The following is a 25,764-nucleotide window of genomic DNA, read 5'->3' as shown; positions in this document are numbered from 1 at the left end:
CCGTCTCACCCCACCCCCCAGTGGAATCCAAAACTGCTATCCTTTTTCTCTCTTCTTGAGGCATTCGCAGGCGAGTGTCTCAAGAATCCACCAAAAAGCTAGTCGAAATGATCAACAACTTTAGCAAAGTTGCCGGATACAAAATAAACCCGCATAAGTCATCAGCATTTCTCTATATCTCCAACCCATTTCAGCAGCAAGAATTAGAAAGAGAAATTCCACTTAAAATCACCCGAGACAATATAAGATACTTAGGAATCTATCTCCAGAGACAAACACAGGAACTATATGAACACAACTACAAAACACTCTCCACACAATTAAAACTAGATCTAAACAATTGGGAAAACATTGATTGCTCATGGGTGGGATGAGCTAACATAATAAAAATGACAATCCTACCCAAATTAATTTACTTATTTAGTGCCATACCCATTGAACTACCAAAAAACTCTTTTCCTGAATTAGAAAAAAAAAACAAAGTTCATTTGGAAGAACAAAAGATCAAGGATATCCAGGGAAATCATGAAAAAAAATGCAAAAGAAGGAGGACCTGCAGTCCCAGATCTCAAACTATACTATAAAGCAGTGGTCATCAAAACAATTTGGTACTGGCTAAGAGACAGAAAGGTGGATCAGTGGAATAGACCTGGGGTAAATGACCTCAGCAAGACAGTCTATGATAAGCCCAAAGATCCCAGTTTTGGGGAACCAAAACCCACTATTTGATAAAAAAAAAACTGCTGGGAAAAATTGGAAGACAGTATGGGAGAGATTAGTTTTGGATCAGTCTCTCACACCCTGCACTAAGATAAACTCAGAATGGGTGAATGACCTGAATATAAAGAAGGAAACTATAAGCAAATTAGATGAACACAGAATAATATACTTGTCAAATCTATGGGAAAGGAAAGACTTTAAAACCAAGAAAGAGTTAGAAAAAAATCACAAAACGTAAAATCAATAACTTTGATTACATCAAATTGAAAAGTTTTTGTACAAACAAAATTAATGCATCCAAAATTAGAAGGGAAGCAACAAATTGGGAAACAATCTTCATCACAAAAACCTCTGACAAAGGTATAATTACTCAAATTTATAAAGAGCTAAACCAATTGTACAAAAAAAATCAAGCCATTCTCCAATTGATAAATGGGCAAGGGACATGAATAGGCAATTTTCAGATAAAGAAATCAAAACTATTAATAAGCACATGAAAAAGTGTTCTAAATCTCTTATAATCAGAGAAATGCAAATCAAAACAACTCTGAGGTGTTACCTCACACTTAGCAGATTGGCTAACATGACAGCTATGGAAAGTAATAAATGCTGGAGGGGATGTGGCAAAGTAGGGACATTAATGCATTGCTGGTGGAGTTGTGAATTGATCCAACCATTCTGGAGGGCAATTTGGAACTATGCCCAAAGGACAATAAAAGACTGTCTGCCCTTTGATCCAGCCATAGCACTGCTGGGTATGTACGCAAAAGAGATAATAAAGAAAAAAGACATGTACAAAAATATTCATAGCTGCGTTCTTTGTGGTGGCAAAAACCTGGAAAATGAGGGAATGCCCTTCAATTGGGGAATGGCTGAACAAACTGTGGTATATGTTGGTGATGGAATATTCTTGTGCTCAAAGGAATAATAAAGTGGAGGAATTCCATGGGAACTGGAACAACCTCCAGGAATTGATACAGAGTGAGGGGAGCAGAACCAGGAGAACATTATACACAGAGACTGATACACTGTGGTACAATCAACTGTAATGGAATTCTCCATTAGTGTCAATGCAGTGACCCTGAACAACTTGGAGGAATCTAGGAGAAAAACCACTATCCACATTCAGAGGAAACACTGTGGGAGTAGAAACACTGAAGGAAAACAACTACTTGAAAACATGGATCGATGGGATATGGTTGGGGAAGTAGACTAAATGAACATCCTAGTGCAAACATCTACAACATGGAAATAGGTTCTGATCAAGGATACAAGTGATACCCAATGAAATTGTGCCTTGGCTGCAGGATTGGCGGGTGGAGGGGATGGAGGGAAATAATGTGATTATTGTAACCAAGGAATAATGTTCTAAATTGACTTAAATAAACTAATTCAAATGCAAAAAGAAAAAGGAAAAGAAAAAAATTAGGACACTGATGAGGGCCCATGAGTTGGAGTTGTAAGAATATGAAGCCATAGAGTACTCTACAACCTGAGGAACTCACCCTACTACAATATTTGTAACATTTGTAAAGGACAAATGTTGAGTTGAGGAACTTCCGAGGGAGTGCTACAACTATCATTATTCCTCTACTGTTATTATTATTGTGTGATCACTAATAAAAAGGAGGAAGGAAAGAATAGAGGATGTTTTGTCAAATTAATCATTAATCTTCTGCATTCACTGTCAACAGAAAAGATACCATACTCCAGCAGTTGGGCTCTACCTCAAGAAACTCAGACAAACAGATGGCTTCAAACTCAAGAGTAACATTAGAAGAAAAAGATGGTACAGGTAAAAGTCATAAAAAGGATGTGTTAGAAGGTGGCTAAAATTCCATATATTATGGATAGGATTAGCTATTTGTAGGAAACTTTCCCAGAAGTAACTCACCTCATAGTGTGATTTGGAGAGTTGAAAGGCATCTTCACACAGTAAAAAAAAAAAAAAACTGGGAATCAGGAGACATAAATTTGAATCCCAGCTTTGCCACATAGTAGCTGATGCAAAATCATAATTGGTAACATATATGAACATCTCCTCTGTTCAAGGCTTAAACAGTGAAGGTGTACATGCACATAAGGCATAGTCCCTGTGCCCAAGAAGCTTCTGGTCTATTGGAAGAGATAAGAATGATCCAAAAAAAAACAAAAAACAATCAGAGCCTGGGTAATATAAGATCAATAAAGTAGTTCACTCAGATTAACTGAAAATGTGTCTGCTAGGTACAGCATCTCCTGTAGTACTAAGGACCAATCTTTCCATACCAAGCACCTCCATTTTCCAGGCAACACCACAACTGCTACTTTGCTGTTTTCATTTCTTCATACACTGTCCCACTTCTTCACTTCAAAATGCCTTCATAATGGGTTATGCTTCCCAAGTTACAGTTTGTTTTCTATTGGCTATATCCAAGGTCCACTGAGAATATCTGGCATCTTAATCTTTTGTCATGTTTGTTTAATTAATGATTTTTTAACACTGCTGTCATTTCCCAAGACACTCCCTCTAGTTCCCAAAAGAATTCTCTCTCAAAGCAAAATAGAGTAAGCAAAACAGAATAGCATGAAAATGCCTTATTCTAGCACACCTGAAGCTCACCACCTTTCCACTGAGAGCAGGGGATTTAGATTTCATGATAAGACTGAGGATTCAGCCTAACAATCCTGCTATATATACCAAGTACTGGGACAGACTCTAGGAATATAATAACAAAACCAAATCCAAACCTGCCCTCAAGGAGCTTACACTTCACCAAGGGATGGGCAGGTGAATAGAAATATGCCCCTGGGTAGAGATTAAGGGTATAGACACTGAACATACAGTGAATTTATGTCTCTCATGAGGTCAGCCTAAAACAACTTGCCTGGCTTCCTGTGTGTATTTCACCTACAAGTCCCCCTCACCCCCCTCAGCCCTGGAAACTAGAAAACCACAACAATCAATCAATCCACATTTAATAAACCCTTTCTATGTGCCAGGCATTGTGCTAAGTGCTGGGTATGCAAAAAGAGGCAAGAAATAGCCTCTGCTCTTATGAAGCTCAAAATCTAATGCCAGGGGAGTATAAACTTTGGCAGGTCAATCCCACGAAGCCATAGAGGCCAGACTTCCAACATAAAACTAGGGTCTTTTACTTCTTATCTAGCTATTCCTGGTGCTTTGGGCCACTATAAGCACTCCATTTTTTTCCTACGAGCCATTCACTACACTAGTAAAGTCATATCTATATCAGTTGTGAGAAGAGTCATAAGTACTCAAAGCTTCCACAGACAACATAACATGGCTAGGAAAGATCTCCATTGATTCTTCAAACCTATTTACAGAAGAGAAACTTCTAACACTTTTGCTGTGCATAAAAAGAGATCAAGGAAGCATTGAGTCATCCCTGTGCTGTTAGCTCCTTCCAGTCTCCTGGTTTTTCATTCAGAAAGCCCCAGGCATATATAAATATACTAGTACTCTTGTGCAGCCACATCCTACCATCCAGTAACCAAGGCTGTCCATCCAAAGCTGTAGATTCTTAATCTCGGAATGCATAAAAGACTGGATAAATTAATGTGGGGTGAGGAGCAAAGGAGAAAGAATGACTTGGACCACCAAGTGGCTTTGGGCAAGTGACCTCATCCTCCTGGTGCCATTTTAACAAGACAGGAGCCCTCTCAGGGACACTAATTCCTCCGTGGATCACTGCCTCCTAGAGCAATAACATAAATCCATCTAACATTTAAGCAAAAAGTTATTGAGCTTGGCAGATTGGAAAAGTGTATGTTTGCCTCCTGCCGTTATAAGGTCACCCATTCAAGACCCAGATAGGGAGGGCAGCTGGAAACTTGATGGCCAGATGTAAAGGGGCTCATGAAAATAGTCAATGGAGTTAACCTTTGAAGATAGCCAAAATAATAGGAAGAATCAAGCCAGTCTTTTTTCAGAATGGGCAAGGGCTCCCTATAGTTTCAAAGAGAAAACAAGTCAAAGTATACTATAATGTTGCAGACAGACAAGGTAGAGTCATTTCACCCCTATAGAGCCAAAGGGGGAGTTTTGTTGAAGGCATTCATAGTTTTCTTGTTCCTCAGACTACTGAAGGGAAACAGATCAGCAGTACCTAGGTCCTGAGATGTCGAGACTACTGTCAGCTTCCAATGACCCCTGTGCATCTTTTCCATAGGGAGTTTTTTTCATCCCAGAATGGCTTCTCTCTGACACCCAAAGGCTCTACCTGACCCTCTACCTGCACCATTGGATGGCAGTAGAAACCTTTGAGCCAAAATAAGACATAACCAGAAAAGTCAGATAAAGAGGAATTTGTCTGAATTATCCAGTGTTTTAGATTATCTGTGACATCATTTATTTCAGTTATCATGTCATGCATGGATCATCAACCAAATCCAGTGAGAAAAAAACTGACTTTGGATTCAAAGAATATTAGGATCAAATCCCACCTCTGACACTGTTTTGATGACCTTGGATGAGTCCTTGCTCTTCGGCTTTCTCATCTGCACAAGGAGGGATCTGACTGTATACACCTGGTAGAGGCAACTGGTGATATACAGTGAATAGAGTGTGGGGCCTGGAAGTCAAAAGACCCAAGTTCTAATCCAGCCTCAGACACTTCATAGCTTTAGGTAAGTCATTTAATCTCTCTCTGCCTAGGTTTTATTATCTGCAAAATGAGGATCATAATAGCACTACCTCACAAGGTTATTGTGAAGATCACCTGAAAATATTTATAAAAATAATAGCACAGTGTCTGGCACAAAGTAGCAGTCACTATATAAATATTGATTGCCCTCCCTCCTTCAGGACTTTTGTGATTTTGCTCAACTCTAAATCTGTGATAAAGTGATCCCTATGGCTTTGAGTGATAATACATGTATAACCCAGTGGAATTGCTTGTCAGATCCAGGAAGGGGGAGGGAAAAGGGGAGGGAGATAACATGAATCATGTAGCCATGGAAAAAATATGTTTAAAAACTAAAATTCTATTAAAAAATAAATAAAAATTAAAAAATAATAATGAGATCTCATGTTTCAGATTTGGCAGCTATGTGGCACAGTGGATAGAGTACAGGGCCTGGAGTCAGGAAGACTCATAATCCCAAATTCAAATTTGGCCTCAGACACTTATTAACTGTGGGATCCTGAGAAAATTTCAACCCTGTTCGCCTCAGTTTCTTCATCTATAAAATGAGCTGAAGAAAGAAATGGCAAACTACTCCAGGGTCTTTGCCAAGAAAACCTTAAATGGATTCATGAAAAGTCTGAAACAAAACTGAAACTAAACAATAGCAACATGCCTCAGACTTGGGTCTGGCTCTGTCTCAGTTATCCCATTTGCAAAATAAGGTGCTCTACTTTGCATCTGCTGCTCTGCCACATTTCAAACTCTACAGAAGATGCCCCTTGAAAGTAAGCTCATCACCTTTAGTTTCATAACCATTCTGCCTTGACTGATACTACCCTCCTCAGTCTTCTCCCTCTGATTGGAGGGGTTGAAGGATGAAGGACCAAACTCTTACCCATTCCTTTCTTTATGAGGGACGAAACTTGACTTTTGACTCATTTAGCTTTGCATCTACTGTTCTACCTGGTTCCAACAAGATGCATGCATGCAGAGTACTTTCTGGGGTCCCCCATCCCCACTGTCATCCCACTCCCCACTTTTCTCCCTCCTTTTGTGTTTTGCCTTCTCCCTTCCCCAATAGATTGTAAATTCTTCAAGAACAGGGACTTTCTTTTGACATTTTTTGTCTCCCTAGCACTTAACCTGGTGCCTGGCACATAGTAGGCACTTAATAAATGATTAATGGATTGCATTGGACCCCTCTAAGAACCCATTCTATGACTGTCCTTTGAGAAACAGAGTACATGAACACTGTTTGTCAGGTGACCAGCACCATGCAGCCATTGACAAATATCTTTCCATCCAATCTATGTACCAAGGATTCATTACTTCAGTTCGTTCAGTAAACATTTACTAAGTATCAAATATGTACAGTGAACTGTTATCAGCACCAGAAATGTAGACTTGAAAAACCTCTGCCATTCCTTCTTTCAAGGAGAATACAATCAACTAAGAGAGTGACACAAGAACACACATATATAATACACGTAAGAACTCATATACAGCTCAGAATGTTGTGCAGAAGAACAGGAAAGGCATCTTGGAAGCAATGGCTTTCAAGCAGCACTTTGAAGGATGATAGGGAGATAGGAAGAGAAGTTTTAGTTCATTCCAAGTAGTCTAAGAGACAAAGAGAAGTCCAGTTAGAGTATGTGAAAGCAGTAGTATCATACGTTTGGAAAAGTAAGATTGTAGCAGATTTTGGAGAGCCTTAAATGCCATTCTAACTCACTTAAATTTTATTCAGGATACAACTAGGAGTCACTGAAGTTTGTTTAAGCAAAAGGGAATGGCATAGCCAGATTTATGTTCACAGAAGATTATTCTGGCAAGTTTATGCAAGATAGGTTGAAATAGGGGGAAAATATTGAGAGGAAGATTTATTAGGAGACAATTTCAATTCTATAAATTATGGTAGTAAGGACCTGGTTTAGGGTGGTAGTATTGGGGAAAGAAAGAAAGAGAAAGGTGAAATCAACAGGATATGAGAGATAAGAGAGGAAGCAGTCAAAGACAGAAACAAAGATTCAAATAGGAGAGACTGGGTAAATAGTGGTGCCACAGATAAAAATAATTACAACAGAAAAGGAATAGGTTCAGGGAGAAAGGCAAGTTTGGTATAGGACATAATGAATTTGAGGTTCCAGTAAAAGAGTCCAATGCAGATGTCCTATAAGTAGTTGAAGATATAAATATATGGCTTGGAAAAGAAGTCAGGCCTGAAAATATAGATGTGGGTATCCTACACTGCAAGGCAACAGATGAAGGCAACTGAAATGGATGAGAGTCAGAGAGGCGAAAGGAACAAAAGTCAGAGAAAAGGTATAATAACCAAAGAAACCTCTGCCACTAATGCTGCCTTTAATGACAATAATAACAGCTAATATTTATATGACATATGTTTAAGGTTTCTGAAATATTATAAGTGTATATGTACATGTGTGCTGATATATATATATATATGTACACTATGTATAGTCACACCATTGTGAAGTGTATATACATATATGTATTGCTGGATGCATAGGTGTATATACACATACATTGTATGCAAATGTATGCATTGAGTATGTGTGTACATGTGTATTGTGGCTGTGTGTGTGACATGTATACATGTTATGCATTATTATGTTTATGTTGTACATATATGTGTGTGTATTGTGATAAATGTACTATTTTGAGTGTGTATATGCTTATATGTATTCATGTATGTATATAGTTGCATATGTGTTGGTTTGCATGTATATTATATTATTATGTGTTCAGATACCTACATACTTGTTTTGTTGTGGTATATGTAGTGTTGGGTATTGTGACACGTGTGTTATGTGTATGTATATAGATACACGTGGGTATTGTTTTGTGTGTACACATATATGGATTTGTGTGTGCATGTATGTTATGTATGCTTTGTATAGTGTTTGTATCTGTGCATATATAAATACATGTATCGGTATGTATGTGTTTGGTTCTCTGTGTGTTTTATATATACATGTGTGTTGTATGTATGTGTGTAGTATACACATGTGTACTGTGGCATATATACATGTGTGTAGATGTGTGTGTAGATAGATATAGAGATATGTAATCTCATCTGATGCTCACAAAAACCTTTTTGATGTGGTTGTTATTACCTACATTTTACAGTGAAGAAATAACCTAAGAAGCGTCAGCTAGAGCTAAGTGCTATAGAGAATAGAGTATTGGACTTGGAAACAGGAAGACCCGGTTGGAATACTACCTCAAATACCAAACTAGATAAGTCCTTCTAGGAAAATGCTAACTTCTCTGAACCTCAATTTTCTTATCTGTAAATTTGGAATAACAATAATAGCACCTACCCACAGGGTTATTTTGAGAGCCAAATGAGAAAATATGTGTAAATGGCAAACTTAAATGCTATATGATTTTAGCTATAATTATTATTCTTTCACTGGATTCCAACTTGAACTCTTTATCCACTTTGCCTATACCAAATTGCCATGAACTATAGAAGAAAGTTCTTGAGAAGATGCCCTCAGAGTGTGTTGTGGGGTGAGGGGGGTTCCCTTGGTGAAATAGAACCACCAAAAATATTCAAAACCTTAATTTTCTTAGGGTGTACCCTAGATGTAGAATAATACCACTTTCCCAGGACCCAGATGAATTATGAACTTGGAGGCAATGATTTCCCTGTGTTTCTAAGAAATCTCTCTTATAGCCATGAGTGTGTTTTCTTTTTGCTTTCAAAAACCATGGGCAATGAGGAGCAATTTGTGGGACATCATTGTTATAGAATGTTTATAAACCATTAAAGAGGACAAATACAATTAATTCAGTGATATGTGGGAAGAATTATATCAACTGATTCAAAATTAAGTAAACAAAAACAGAAAACATATATACATGACTACAACAACAATGTAAATGGAAAGAACAGCAAAATAAAAAATAATACTGTAACCATCATCCTTTCCCTGTTATAATCTGATTTCTTCTCTATCAGGAATTTTTCAGCAATCACCGGGATTAAAGATATTTGTGTAATACCTTTTCTGGGGTAAACACTTCAAATATAATTATAATAAACAATTCACATTACTTTCTTCACAACAAATCTATGAAGTTAAGTAAAAGACTTACCATCTTTGCTTTAGATATTAGAAAACTGGAGCCTTAATGGGAAAGCAACTTGCTTAAGTCATACAACTAGTAAGTGGCACCATCATGATTCAAAAGCCTATGTCTTTGGATTCCCTGATAAATATTCTTTTCTCTATATCATACTGGCTTATCGGACTGATATCAGTGTATGACCATCATTTTCAGATGAAAGCATGTACAATTTTGAAATGAATCTTAAAAGTGGACTTCCCCATTCAATCATCTGGATAAAGTGAGATACATTAGCATTTGGATTATAGTCATGTCAAATACTAGGTACCTAAACAAATATGGAACACAGATCTATAGAGTTTTCCATGAGGTTAAAAGGACCAAGGAAGTTCTAAACTACACCAAATGCCTCTTGATTCCCCATGACCACATAAGTGACCATCTCAATTAGGAAGTCTTGGATTCCATGGGAGGAGAAGAGAGTGTTTTCAGCATTCTGACTTATCTTTCCTGAGAGAGGAGTACCTCCCCTGCTTTCAAAAAGCAAATGGCAATGGAAAAAGTCAACAAGAACAGTGAACCTGGCAGGAAAGAATCCAGTGACATATTTTATTCAATTAAATCCACTTTCTCTCTATAGAAGTGTTTATGGGCTCTGACTAATGTAGCATAAGCTAGTATATGTGTAGCTACTGATGCTCCACAGCTAAGCCTAATGTACCAAAGCTCTCTGCAAGTAGTTGCCACTGAGCCTAGCTACCATATCACTTGCTTTTCTCTAGCTTTTACTTTCATTATCCCCTCCCATATCTGCCTACCCTATCCCAGCCTCAAAACCAAAGGAAGATCAAAAGAAGAATAACAGAGGATAGCCATCTTGTTTTACTTGGTTCTGACTCTGTCCTTGCTCCAGAGCTGCTTCTGAGCCATTATGTGAGAAGCCCACCTAGGAATGACTTTGTTCAGGATTATGGGTGGGTAACCAATGGTCAATGAGTACAATCTTGCAGATGATATTGTGCTATGTATTCCCTCTGAGATGGCCCTTGAGTTTCTCAGCTTGGAATTTCTGGTTATAGCTAATGAATCTAAAGGAATTTTGTGCCACATCACTCAGTTTAATGAATTTGGATTACCTTATCCTAGTAACATTTATTCCTCATTCCCTTGGACACTATTCCTCTTAATGTACCCTAATTCTAGGGTAGGTAAATTAACTAGTTTGGCTTCTATATGACATTGTTGGCTCATATTGAACCCTCAATATGATCAATGAATAATAGTCTTGTCCTTCAGGGCCCACCAACTGAGTTCTCAATCTGGTTCCCCAGTGGCAATAACTCAGCATGAACCGAACCCCTGTCCTACAGGTGATGGAATATATTAATACTTTGTTTCTTTCTAGTCGCATTAAGGAAGAGAACTCAACTGCAGGGCAAGAGTGAAGAATGTTGAAATAATATTAGTTAGAGAAGAGGTGTCAAAGTCCATGGGAAAATACATCAGAAACTAACACCTTACAATCAAGTATACTCTGGACAGACTCTTAGGCTTCTTCAAACCTCTGACTTGAGGAGACAAAGGTTTTCAGAAGTCTATGTAAGAGAAAAAAATCCACCACAGTAGAAAAAGGGATAAAAGCCAAAAAATGAGAAAGACAAGCTAAAGTACAAGAAGAATACTGAAAAACAAAAGTCCAAGAGAGAATATTTGGGTTTAAGCTGACTTTAAAAAATTTTATAAAAAGGAAGGGAATGTCCAATGAGGGGAGGCTTGGGCCCCGAGGTATGGAGACAGGGAAAGGGAAAGAGAGGAGAACCCCTTGCAGCCTGAGCCCCCCAAGAGAAAGTCAGGTTGACTCACCCCTGGGCAACAGGAGCTGAGGTAAAGTCTGCTTAGGTTTCTCTTCAGAAAGTCCCTTCAATTTGGAAAGTCTTGGGGGGAAAGATTTCCAGTCACCAGCAGGAAAAAATGGGTAACCCTCAGGAGAAAGTATTTATCCACCTTCTCTCTTTGATGTATCAAGACAGAGAGACCCTCACTGCTCTCCCAGCCAGTCTTCTCTCCTCAGGATTCCACTCCCAGGGCCCCTCCCCCATCAAGGTGATCAATTTCATATACTCTTCAGTCTGGCACTTTTTCTTTAGTGCCAGTCTCTATCACAAAGCCTAGCTCCCAAAGTAAGGTTCACAAAGATAGAAGAAAAAATGAGGCCATTCAAAACAGGACCCTAAGACATAGGACTAAATATTATTTTGTGAAGGAAAATGAATCAAAAACTCTTGGTGAAAAAGAGAATTTCACAAGGGCAGCAAAGTAGCATAGTAAAGTGTCAGGCCTGGGGTCTGTAGGACCAGGGTTCTAATCTGACCTCAGACACTTCATAAACATGTGACCCTGAGCAAGTAACTTAATCCTGAATGCCTAAAACTGCTACTAGTGTTTTGAGACAGACAGACAGACAGACAAAATTCTATTAACTCCCTAGAAATCATGGAACAACAGAAAGAAGTTCCAGAATAGTTCAAAAAGAAATCTTTTTAATGATGATATTAGAATTAAAATCAATTTGGAAATAAGAAATCTCAAAGAAAAAAATAATAAAAGTAAACAGAAGTGTAGACAAATAAGAACAAAGGATAAGATCTCTGAAGTACTAAAGGCATTGATAAAAAGGGAATCGAATATTGGAATTCCAAAGTAGATGAAAATGTAGCAGAAGAGTATTAAAAAAAAAACTTTGAAAAACCATATGAATTCTATTCAAGACAAAGTAACTGTCTGGAAAAAGAGAATTGTCAGATATAACTTAAGGATCAAAAGTCTCCCAAAAAAAAAGATATATTTTAAATACTGAATATCATTTTTTAGGAAATTATGCAATACACTGATTAAAGCTATAATGTTTCAATAAGTCAATAAGCATTTATTAAGCGCTTACTATGTTCCAGGCACTGTGCTGAGTGTTATTGATTCAAATATGAGGAAAAAGACAGATGGTTGCTGACCTCAGGGTTTATATTCTAATTAAGGAAGGTATCTTAAAGGTAGCTGAAAGGAGAGAGAGAATAGCACCTAGGGTGTATGGTAAAGGAAGTCCAGAGAATCAAGAGTAGAACCCAGAGAGAAATAAAGACTTAGCTGGCCTGGGAATTCTCCTTAAAATGGGGGTTCTGGAAGGAACCATTCAATCAAAGGAAGAGTTCCGGTGTTAGAAGTCTAAAAGTGTAATGAACTTCTCAGGTAAAGATGTTTCTATAGATGGTAGAAAAAGTCTAAAAAGTGCAGTTCCAGGTAGCAAATGGCATACCTAGGATTCAAATTCAAACCTTCTGATTCTAAATTCATTTTCTCACCTGAACCACACTGTTTCTCTTCCTCAGGGCTTTCCTGATATAGTAGAAACTTGGGCAAGCTCATAGGATAGATTTCTACCAGATATAAACACAAAATTTGAATCTACAAGGAACATAATGATTAAATTTCAACATTTTCCATATCAAAAACAATTATAGACAACCATGAGAAAGATTTTTAGCTACAGAGGAGCTTCAATTGAAATAATGCAGAATTATACTTTAGTCACAAGAAATCAGAGAAAATGATGGACGAGCATAGTCTCAAAATGAAAAGAGCTTAAGATACTGTCCAGAATAATATATCCTACAAAACTCAGTCAAATAAATTTTTAAAAAAATTAACTAAAGAGGAGAGTTGAGGCATTCCTTTAATAACAACAAAACAGAAGTGAGTAAAACATTATTGGGAAAACTCTAAACAGAAGAAACACAAGAAAGTTAAATAGTACAATTATTAACAAAAGATTAAGCAATGAAATCAACTTTCATATATGTTTCTAGGCTATTGTATAGTAATGATAATAAAAAAATATAGGTCAAAGGATAGAAGAAAGAACAAAAAGATAATCAAGGGATAAAAAAGTATATAAGAAACTAAGTAGTTCTTAAAGAGAAAAGAGAAGGGAAGGAAAAACTAAATATTTTTGTGACCTAAAATTACATGGTTCCCTTTCAATGAATTAATGATTTGGGGTAGAAAAGACAGGGAAGCAACATAGTGAGAAGTTGCTTACTCATAAAAAGGAAAGCCAAAAAGTAGTAGCCAGGGAGTGAGGATATAAGAAGTAAGCTTTGGGGACAGCTGGGTGGTTCAGTGGATTGAGAGCCAGGCCTAGAGATGGGAGGTCCTAGGTTCAAATCTAGCCTCAGACACTTCCTAGCTATGTGACACTGGGCAAGTTACTTAACCCCCATTGCCTAGCCCTTACTGCTCTTCTGCCTTGGAACCAATACACAGTATTGATTCTAAAACAGAAAGTAAGGGTTTAAAAGAAGAAAAAGAAGTAAACTTCTTTTAATTCCTCAACAAATCTGGATCAGGAGAATAAAGGCAAAAACAATAGAGTAAGAACAATAGAGAGGAAGGACTTAGTTGGGGGGTTGAAATGGAAGTTGGGTCTTACTCTAGATGGAGAAATGAGAGGAGCATCATAGCGGGGGACAGAGGAATATCCACATTAAAAAACAGGGACCATATAATGGTTTTATCTATGAGGGATTGGCATAATATAAGACCACCTTCTCAAAGAAAGGATTCCAATTCCTAGTACTTCATCCTGCCCTTGGAGAGAGATGTACAGGTCAGTAAAAAAAAAAAACTAACACCAAGGGAGCATGCAAAAATAGACAGGATCTACAAGCTTTAGTCATGAGCGATTATTATTATAAGTACAGAAGGTAGTACCAGCATCATGATTCAGGGTAATGAGATGCCTATGGAAGGAGTATAGAGAATGATGGATTTCTCTCAAAATGCAGAAATAAGCACATACATTTCTATTTTCCTAGGAAGCATCTAATTTCCCAAAGCCATATCGCCTTAAGCTAACCTGAGTTTGCTGAATAGACATCGCACCTGCCCTATGAGGAATAAAATGTAAGAGTATGATTATGACTGGTTAGAACTTCACCACAAGACTGTGAGCCCATAGTCACCAGCCAATGGTGAACTAGGAGAGGGATGGGGTGAGGGGTATTGCCTTGGAGACCATATAAACAACTGTGTATCTGCTGCTCAGATGTACTGGTCATCCTTGGTCATGTGCCCTTTCTCATGAGAAAGAATAAACTTGCCTCTGCTCACCCAGGCAGTTTCTGTTGTCTTCAAGTCAATCCATTTCATACAACTACTACACATACCCATTTCTTTTATGAATTCATGACATTCAGAGTGAGGTGCAGCAAAAAGACCTATATATCAGAGACAAAACAAAGCAAAAAATAGACCAAGATATGCAGATGCACTAACATAACAACTGGATAGAGGATAGAGCAAAAATTGATACTGTAAATTTCTACTTTTCATGAGGAATACAAGAAGAATGTAAAAGAAACAAAACAAAAATATCGAATTCAGAACAGAGCAGAAATAACTTCAAACTGGGTGAAAGACAAAATACTGAAAATTTCTTATAAAAGATCACCACAAAAGAATATTACTGAAGCTAAGGGATTGTTAGTGTGGGGAGATTTCTAAAAACAAGCTTATCTGGGCCAGGAAATATAAAAAGATTTGTGGGATACACAAAGAAAGAAAACAAAATTAACACCTTAAGTAAATTCGAGTACCTTGGTAATGGTTGTTATTGTGTGTTCTTTGTTTTCCAAAGAGAAACAACTCATTATGTGATCCTGACTTACATGTAAATTGGATTTAAGTGAGGCAGAATTGTGCAAAGTCATCAGCCTCACTTTCTCTTTCAAAGTCATCAAAGTCCAGTGGGAAGACAAAAATAAGGATGGTGGCTTGAGATAGAGTGAATGACCTTGACAGCTTCAGTGACTGAGGGTGCTCTAAGCACATCACAATACCTGCTTTAGTTGTCTTCATAGCCACCAGAACAAATTGTTTGTTCTCCTCTGCCCAATCTGCCAGAGGAAATCCTCACATGCTTGAGGTAGACCACCCTACTAACTCACTGACAAGTTCCAAGTCTGTCAGTTAACCTCACACTAGGATTTCATCTGCTGAGATGGTTTTGCGGAGTTGGGGATCCTGTGCATGATAGTTTCTGGAGCCATAGGTAAGAGTTGGGTGAGAAGTAAGCAGAAGTGGAAGGGGAGAGTCTGTGGAAATTGTCTAGAATGAAATCCATGTGAGCAAATCTAATTTCAGGAGTGAGGTGTTGATTAGAAGAGAAAGGGAACTAAAAATCAATACAAAAGAAATAAATGGAGGAGACTACAAACCAAACAATCATAATAATAAATATGAATTAATTAAACAATCCAATAAAATGAGAGTGGCAGAATGGATAAGAAAATATCTCGGAACAACAAGGACTAGACTCCAATCATGGTCATGCCCCCAGGAAACTATATTATCAGGAAACTCATCATATTAAGAGGAAATCAGCAGAGCAAAGAACTCTCCTCAAAGCCCCTATTTAAAAGGGGCTCCCAGGTCAGCTCTCTTTCACTTTCCACTAATTCCATGCACTCTCTTGGAATAAGCACTATCTTGAGCACAAATGTTCCCAGGAAAGCTCACCACCAGGAAAATCATCATCACAGAGATTGGCAGAGCTTGAGCATTTTCACCTCATTAGTACCTCAAGTACCCTCTGCTTCACTGGTTGGACAGCTAGGGAAGGAAGCACAAAACCTGCTCCCACAGCTTCCATTTAGAGGATTCCCAAGTCAAATATCTCTCCATTTTCCTTCAATATACACTCGTTGGGCTGGACTCTATCATGCCCGCATGTTTTGTGCTGTCTTCCTCTATTAGACTGCAAGCTTCATGAGAGCAGACTGTCTCTTTGTCTTATTTGTAAGTCCAGCACTTAGCACAGTACCTAGTGCATAGTTCAATTAAATGCTCATTGGCTGACTAATAACTTTAAATTCCAAAAGATTCAAGCTATATTATAAGGGTTTAGTTGGAATAGGCAAAATGCAATATTTCTCACTTTTACTAAAATGTCTTCATTTCACAGACTCCAAAAAGAGTTTCAATTTATTCTTAGGTTTTAGAGTGCTTCATGTTTGTTTGTTTCTCAGAATAAAGCATCTTTATTTGTGTTTTATTTATTAGACTTCAAATTCCCCAAAAAGATTTTTTCTCAGTACCACAGCTTTACCTGTCTTGACCCACTGCTATGAGATGATGGGCACTATCCTCATATTCTATCATTAGCCTCCACCAGTAGGGCTTGCATTATCTCTCCATTTGAGTGTGTCTGTATGCAGAAGGATTTAAATCCATTCAGTGACTAATGTTTGCAACAACCAGGAAATTAAGAGAATATGTCTTGATGAACCCCTCTTTTTTACCACCCATTGAATTAACTGTGTAACTAGGTCACAATTAGTACAAATAATAAATCCCCTTCAATGGTCACATTATTTAATGTACTTATTAAGAGCTCTCAATAACAATAACATTAATAACATTTTAATTTATATAGCACTTTGCCATTTTTAGGGCAATTTCCTCACAAGGACACTCTGAGGTACTAAGGTAAATATTAATATTTTTTTACAAATGAGGAAGCTGAGTTCCAGAGAGGGGAACCAAAAAATACCAGAGTTAGGTCTTGTACCCAAATCTTCTGACTACAAAGAATCTGCTTTTTGTACTATAGTGGAGTTTTTTCTAAAACCAATTAGCCTTTATAACAACAACAACAACAAAAATCTATCACTTTGCCAGCATCAACCAACTCCATTATGTTGTGCTAACAATTTTTAATGTTGTCAGAAAGCATCAGTTAAATACAGAAATTGAGGTTCCAGATAGATATATCAGCAAGAGCATTTTCTGATTAGTGGATTTTTGATAATTCATGGACATTAGCAGATTGATGGATGTTATTAAATGGTGTTTGACATCTATGATTTTGAAATCTGAAATTCTCCTCTGATTATAGTCTCTTGTATTTCCCAGATATGAGAGACTCACTCCACCTCCACCCCTATAGGGCAGAAATAAGATTACTGCTAAAAAATAGCAGTTGGCAGCCAAAAACAGTTTTGGTTCCAGGTAGACACCCAATAGATATTGGAAATGCCTGGCAGAGAGCACTTCAGAGAAACTATCCAGCAGAGAGTAAGTATCATGTTAATATCACCAGAGGACATCCGGACATCTGCAGAATGAAAATTGGGAGTTACTATACCCTCATGTTTTCCCTGATCACACACATGTCCAGTCCTACCTATTCCCACTCATATACAACTTCATATATGTTCCCTGTATGCTGTATTCCTTACTGATAGGATGGTATATTGATGGTGATGGAGTGTACCTCTGTGTACCAGGATAGAGGAATATAGAGGGAACCATTCTTATTACTTTTTTGATATGCTATTTAGTTAAGTGTCTTTTGCTTTGAACTAATTTGTCTTCTGGTTGACCTTTAAGAGAAAATAGAACATTTGGGATCATGACCAGAACTTTGAATGTACTAGCACCTAGCAGGGGCACATAATAAATGCTTTTTCTCTCACATACCCCTATAAGTGTTTGTTGATTTAAATTGATCAGCAATATTTATATGTGGGACAAAAAGAATATGAGGAGAAAGGAGATGTGATGTGTTTAACTATAATTTCCCTGTGCTTTCTTTCTAATGTTAATCCCCTTCCAACATTCTATGAGGTTATAGAGCAGCATTGGTGAAGTATTGGTACTCAAGCCAGCACTTGGGGAGCTGCTCTGTTCCCCCTCTTCCTGCCTCTCTGTCCAGAAGCCTAAAGAGAGCTCTTCCTCACTTCTCTGGGTTCACAGGCAACCCAAAGTTGCAGTTTGGGCACCCGAACTTGAAAACCTTCACCAACACTGCTATAGAGCATAACTTGTTATATTTATGAGGTACAAGAACACTTTCTGTATATTTTAATTTAAATTCTTTTGCTATTTCAAAATTTATTTTATACCATGGTTATCACAAGGACATCACCATACCTATGCAATCAGCACCAACAACTCTTAAGGTAACTTGCCTTGTTTTATGGATATGCGCCTATAAATGTTTTATTGGTGCATTATTTTTTATTTTGGTTACTTCTCAATAATCCCTATGAAATGCCCTCCCTTATAACAAAATGGGGAAAAAATCAGCTAATCAAAATTGTCCAATACAATGACCATAAGGGACAGAGTATATATGTAACATTCTACTCTTATCTACCAGTTCTTTATCAAAAGGGAGAAGAAAAAAAAACGTTTGTCATTAGCTATTGGAACCATTAGTGATCAGTGCCTTCAGCCTGAATTCTGTTACCTTTTAGTATTGTCTTCTATACATTGTTGTAGTCATCGTTCATACATTCTTAGTGGTTCTTTTTGGTTTTCTCTATATTCTTTGCATTCATTCTATAGCACAGTAATATTCCGTTATCCTCTTAAACCATATATTTTCTTAGCCACTTTGGTTTTTGCTACTACAAAAAGTACTCTTCTCAATATTTCAGCAAATGTTGGACTTTTCTGTCATCATTCTGCTTGAGATATATGTCCAGTAGTTCATTTGTTGGATCAAAAGGGTATGAGCAATTAATTCCATTACTTTTCTCACATAATTCCAGAACAGTCAGATCAGTTCAAAACTCTACCAACAGTGTTTTGAGTGTGCCTGTCTTCTCATAGTCCCTCCAACTAAGTATTTTTATCTTTTATTGTCTTTGCCAATTTGACTCGTGTGAAATGATACTTCAAAGTTATTTTAATTTGCAATTTTTTTACTCAGAGATTTTAACCATTTTTCCATATGTTGATTTGTGTCATTTTTATTTTTTTTATTTGTTATATTAAAATGCCTAGTTAACTCCTTTCTCCCTGCCCCATTAGAGAAGGCAGCATTTGACAAAAAGATATATTTATATATAAAACTATATTAATTTCTTTTTATCAGTTCTTTCTCTGGAGGTGAACATATACAAATCATTCTTTATTAACCATCAGAAAAACTGAACCAATAAAAATTTATCAGAGCTTTTGTATACTGTTGTTTCTTATGATTTCTTCTTCTGGTGTGTATATGTTTGGGCTACATAAATATGTACCTCATCACAATAGTCAAAGATGGCCCAGAATATAAAAATGCAGTAGATCAAAGACTAAATACTACCCAAAACTTCTTTGGCTATATAGAATCCAGATACTTGTTTGTCAGCAGAATAAATTTATCTTGTTATGAGGTCATGGCACTGAAAAACCAATGCTTTGGGGGGAAAAAGTATTTCAGAGTTATATTTAAATCTGCATTAGTTTATCATTCTTGTCACTAGAATATACCCTCAAAGATCTAGAATTATCCAAATTTGCCCAAGACTGGGCAAAGGTAAGTTGATGGGAGTATCCATGACTGAGACTTTAGATTCTCAGGTCCATTCTTATACCAAAAGCTGAAGTCAAAGGTTGATGAGTTACAACCAAGCTACCATAAAAAGGTTTTGGTGGAACTAGAAAAAATAATAATAGAATTCCTCTGGAAGAACAAAAGGTCAAGAATGTCAAGGGAATAAATGAAAAATGTGAGAGAAGCCTAGCAGTACCAGATCTCAAACTGTACTATAAAACAGTAAGCATCAAAACAATTTGGTACTGGTTAAGAATTAAATAGTGGATCAGTAGAATAAATTAGATACACAACATATAAGGGTAAATGACCTTAGAAATCTAGTATTTGATAAACCAAAAGATCCTAGCTTTGGGGATCAGAAATCACTATTTTAAAAAACTGCTGTGATAATTGGGTATAGTAGAAACTAGGTATAGGCCAATATCTCACACCCTATACTAAGAAAAAGCCAAAATGGGCATATGATTTAGAATATAAGTAAATTAGGGGAACATAGAATAGTTTACCTGTTAGCTCTATGAAGACCAGAAGAATTTATGACCAAACAAGAAGTAGAGAATATTACATGATATGAAATGAATAATTTGTTTATATTAAATTTAAAAGGTTTTATACAAAAAAAAAATAACCATGAGGAAGGGAAACAACAAACTAGGGAAAATTTTTTAAAGCAAATTTCTCTAATGAATGCCTTATTTCTCAAATATATAGAGAATTAAGTCAAATTTATAAGACTTATAAGTCATTCCCCAATTAATAAATAGCCAAAGGATATGAACAAGTGATTTTCAGATGAAGTTATCAAAGCTATCAATATTCATAAGAAAAATATTCTAAACAGCTCTTGATTAGATAAATGCAAATTAAAACAACTCTGAGGTATTGCTTCACATCTATCAGATTGAAGTTGTGAACTTATCCAACCATACTAGAGGACAGATTACAATTATGCCCAAAGGGCTATAAAAGCTGTGCATATCCTTAGAACCAGTAATACCACTACTAAATTTGTATCCCAAAGAAACAATAAAAAAGTAGAGAGGTGAGTAGAAAGACCTACTTAATCAAAAAATATTTATAGCAGCTCTTTTTGTAATGGCAAAGAATTGGAAAATGAGGGGATGTCCATCAATTGAGGAATGGCTGAACAAATTGTGGTATGTGATGGGATACTATTGTGCTGTTAGAAATAATAAACAGAATGATTTTGGAAAAATCTGGAAAAACATACGTGAATTAATCTAGAGTGAAATAAGCAGAACCAAAAAAAAAACATTGTACACAGTAATAACAGCATTATAAAATGATCAACTGTGAAAGACTTGGCAATTCTCAGCTATATAATGATCCAGGACAATTTTAAGGATTTATGACAAAGAATACTCACCACCTCCAGAGAAAGAATTGTTAAGAGTTAGAATGCAGATGAAAGCATACTATTTTTCACAAGTTTATATTTTTCATTTTGAGGTTTTGGTTTTATATGAGTATTCTCTTAGCACAATGACCAATATAGAAATATGACTTGCATGATAATATATATATAACCCTGATCAGATTGCTTGCCATCTTCGAGAGGAGGGGAGGTAAGAGAGAAAGGAAGACAATTTGAATGCTATAATCTCAGAAAATGTATGTTGAAAATTGTTATTACATATAATTAGGGAAACAAAATATCTTTGAATAAAGAGAAAAGGTCCAGTTGGGGGGGGGGGAGGAAAGAGGAATGTACAACATCCTGAGCTAGATACTAGGGTACAAAGCCAAACACAAAGCTGGTGTCTGACCTCAGGAAGCTCAAACACTATGAGGTGAAGGAGAGCAACATATACTCCTTCCCTCCCAAAACAGTAAACATATAGTTTATAGAATAATTTTGGAAGAGAAGGTTACTCACAATGAGCAAGATTTCCTGCGGGGACATTTTTTTTTTTAAGTTAGAGATAGTTTTATGAGGTAGCATATAGAGGGATTGCATTCCAGATATGCATGAGGAAAAGCCTCTGCAAATGCAGAACTGAGTAAAAAAGCATGAACTATCGCACGACATATATTGAAGCATGACAGCCCTTTAGAGCTCATCTAGACCAACCCCTTCATTTTACAAAAGAGGAAACTAAGGTCTGGAAAGGTCACCTGACTATACAGGTAAATATGTAGCCATGCCAAGATTCTGACTCAATTCATCTAACTCCAGCTCTGTGCTCCTTCCACTACCCCCATGCTATGGCACCTAGAAATATTACAAAGCCAAATTCACTCCACTTAGGTGAAAGACTGGAGCTGTCAAAAAGCCCCTCGATGCCATCATTTGGGAATTAATGCTTGTCAAGTAGAATAGGAAATCATCTCTGATGCATTATGCCTGAGTGTCCAGGTCAGATCAGAGAAGGTTCCTCCTCTCATTTTATTCATTTTTCTACAGGTACACAGAGATGACATCTAGCAGATGGTGGCTTTTAGCATAAAATAAGCACTTATGGCGGCATTTACTTCCGACAACAAAATATATAAGGTTCCAATTGGCCATCTGTTTTATCATTTTCAAGTGAAGGACATGAAGAGAGTTTCTCAACTCTAATTCCCAAATTCACTGACTAACCATTGCCATTATTAAGCACTGACATCAAAAGCAATTCCCATGCTGTACAATGTGTTGTCTAAGTTTCTGCATATCCTAAGAGGATTTTTGCCAAACGATTATACCAGGTGTCACTGTAAACATCTCAATAGCCTTTTTAAAAAAACCCTCTGTTTGCAATTCAGCACCTGAACTGGATTTGCCATTAAGAGCTCAATTTGCCTTCCTGCTTAATTCTTTACTGTGAGAAAAGGCATTACAAAGAAATGAAGCTATTTTAGGAATTATGGGGAAATGGATGGTATTGAATAGATTTCACCCCACTGATTCCCAACACCCCCACTTACCTTCCAAAGAAGAACAAGGTGAGCAAAGAATGAGAATTAAGCCTAGATGTTACATGGCAACAGGAAAAACTGACTCTTAGTATCTTTTATTTAATTGAAAACTTGTAAGTGCCAGACCTAGAAATATTAAATAGTCCAATTTATCCTCAATTGAAAGAAAGAATAAAACTGTCAAAAGCCTGGCAGGGTCATTGTGTTGGAATTAACACTTATCACAGTTGAGAAGGAAGTCATCTTAAGTAGGTTTGAGGGCTTCTGAGAGGTCAGTGTGACTACAGGAGGGACCAATATAGTGGGAAATGATCCAATTCTATGTCAAAGGGGATTAGAAATTTGGTTAGAAAAGAGATGGATGCCAGTATAATAAAAAATAATGGTACTACCTAAGTGAATTTTCAGGTTTAATACTAAACCAAGCAAACTATCAAGGAAATCCTTTATAAAAACAGACCCCAAAAAATCCTAAGGAAAAACAAATCTAGAATCTCAAGGAAAATTATGGAACAAAGAAAAGTAGGAATGAAGAAGAATTAACAGGTCCAAACATCACGTTATATTATAAAATATTATTTAACCCTGGTTTAAAAAATAGAAAAGAACAACAGGAGACTAAATAAAAATTTGTAAATGACTGATCAACCAGCATTTATTAATTTTCTATTATGTGCCAACCACTGTGCTAAGCAATGAATCAAACTCAATAATCCAGTGTTTAGTAAAACCAAAAGCATAAATTATTTGGAGAAGAATGCCCTATTTAACCTATAAAACCTGTTGGGACAACTAGAAAGCAGTTTGACAGAAATGAATGGTTTAGACTAACATATTATACCATATGTCACAAAAGGCTCAAAATACACCCAACCTAAATAACAAAATTAAATGAAAACAAGATAATGTAGCTTTTGCATGGTGGCTAGAAGTTTTGTCAAAGGAGTAATAAATGTGACCACAAAAGATATCATTGGTCTTTTCAATTACATGAAATTGAAAGGTTTTTAAATGAATTAATTCAATTCAGCTAGGATAAGAAATAAACCTGTCAATCATGGGAAAATATCTTTGGCTCAAATATTTCTGACTAAAGTCTAACCTCCAAAATACATAGGAGAGTAATACAAATGTTTAATAAGATCAGGAGCCATTCCTAAATGGATACATAGTCAAAGGATATAAACAATCATTACTCAATAGAAGAATTGCAAATTATTAACAACCATAAAAGAGAATGCTCTAAGAAAATAATGACTTTAAGAGAAATGTGAATAACTAAAAACAACTCTGATGTTTTACTTCATACCCAATACACTGGCAAAGATGATAAAAGATAGAAATAGTCTACATCAGCAGGACTTCAAGAAACCAGGCATACTAATTAGTAGAGCTATGAATTAGTCCAACCATTCTGGAAAGTAAGGAAACTGCATATTTCTCTTAATCCAGAGAATAAGGCATATTCTTCAAGGGAAACAAAGACAGAAAGAACATTCATGTGTAAAACAAAATCTTCACAGAAGCACCTTTTGTGGAAGCAAAGAACAGGAAGGAAAGTGAATTCCCATAAGTTGGAAACTAGTTCAACAAATTGGGGTAAATTAATGTAATATAAATGAATAATACTGGATTATAAAAGATGACAAACATGAAAAATTCAGAGAAGCATGGGAAGACTTATTTGAACTGATGTGAAGTGAAGAAAGCACAAATTGGAAAACAACATACACAATGAATATGTAACAATTATAAGTGGAAAGGGCAAAAAAGGAAACTAGATTTTATATAATTATAATGACCAAGCCTGGTCACAGAAAAGAGAGGAGAAAAAGTACACCCTCCATTCTTTGCAGCAGTTGGGGAACTATAGGTAGTTTATAAACTACCAAAATCAGTTAATAAATTAGTTGGTTGGTTGGTCAGTTGTTTAACTGGTTAAAGATAGCCAGTATAATAGAAAGAGCCCTAGACTTAAAGTAAGAAAGATCTGAGTTCAAATATGGCTTCAGGAACTTTAATAGTTGTATAACTATGGGTAAATCACAATTTCAAATTGCTTCAATTTCCTCATCTATAAAATGAGGAAAATAATAGCAACTACCTCATGGGGTTGTTGTAAGAATAAAATGGGATATTCATAAAGTATATAGAAATCCTTATTATATTACATAAATATTAATTACAGATGTTACTTAACTATTTTTCCCTCTTTTTAATTCCAGGAATGAATTAGGAGAGGAAAGAAAAATTGAAGATGTTATAAAAACAAAAGATCACTAATTTAAAAAAACAACAAAAATAACATAATTATCTCAATAGACACATAAAAATCTTTTGACAAAATATAACACTCACTCTTCTTACAAATACTGGAAAGCCTAAGTATAGATATAGTGTTCCTTAAAATGATTAGTGTCTATCTAAAACCATTAGCAAATATTATCTGTAATGGGATTAAGCTAGAAGCCATCCAAATAAAATCTGGGGTGAAGAAAGGGTGTCCATTATCGACATGATTTTTCAATATTGTACTAGAAATGCTAGTGATAGCAATTAGACAAGAAATGAAAATGGAAGGAATTAGAATAGGAAACATGGAAATAAAACTATCACTCTTTTCAGATGATATGATGGTAATACTTGGATAATCCTAGAGGATAAACCAAAAAACTAGTTGAAATAAACAACTTCAGTAAAGTTTCAAGTTATGAAATAAACCGAAATAAATTATCAACATGGCTATATATTATCAACAAAGTGTACCAGGAAAAGATAGAAAGAGAAATTCTATTTAAAATAACTGCAGATAAAACCAGGAGAACATTATACACAGAGATAGATACACTGGGGTGCAACAGAATATAATGGACTTCTCTGCTAGCAGCAATGCAATAATTCAGGACAATTCTGAGGGACTTATGAGAAAGAACGCTATCCATATCCAGAGAAAGAACTGTGGGAGTAGAAACACAGAAGGATAACAACGGCTTGATCACATGGGTTGATGAGAATATG

The 25,764-nt window shown here is 36.3% G+C and overlaps 2 long non-coding RNA genes across 2 annotated transcripts in view; one reads left to right on the top strand and one right to left on the bottom strand.

Moving 5' to 3' along the window:
* The window catches only part of LOC130456382 (uncharacterized), a 58,890-nt gene that overhangs the window by 9,137 nt on the left and 23,989 nt on the right, over nucleotides 1-25,764 (bottom strand). The window lies entirely within an intron of this gene.
* Nucleotides 12,609-25,560, top strand: LOC103103129 (uncharacterized). The gene is made up of 3 exons (XR_457781.3): nucleotides 12,609-12,686; nucleotides 14,312-15,546; nucleotides 24,972-25,560. It is a non-coding gene; the product is annotated as an uncharacterized LOC103103129 (long non-coding RNA).

This window comes from Monodelphis domestica, chromosome 1, assembly GCF_027887165.1.
Source record: "Monodelphis domestica isolate mMonDom1 chromosome 1, mMonDom1.pri, whole genome shotgun sequence".
Lineage (NCBI taxonomy): Eukaryota > Metazoa > Chordata > Mammalia > Didelphimorphia > Didelphidae > Monodelphis > Monodelphis domestica.
The sequence above is the reverse complement of the archived record's forward strand: the minus strand, read 5'-3'. Positions and strand labels throughout refer to the sequence as shown.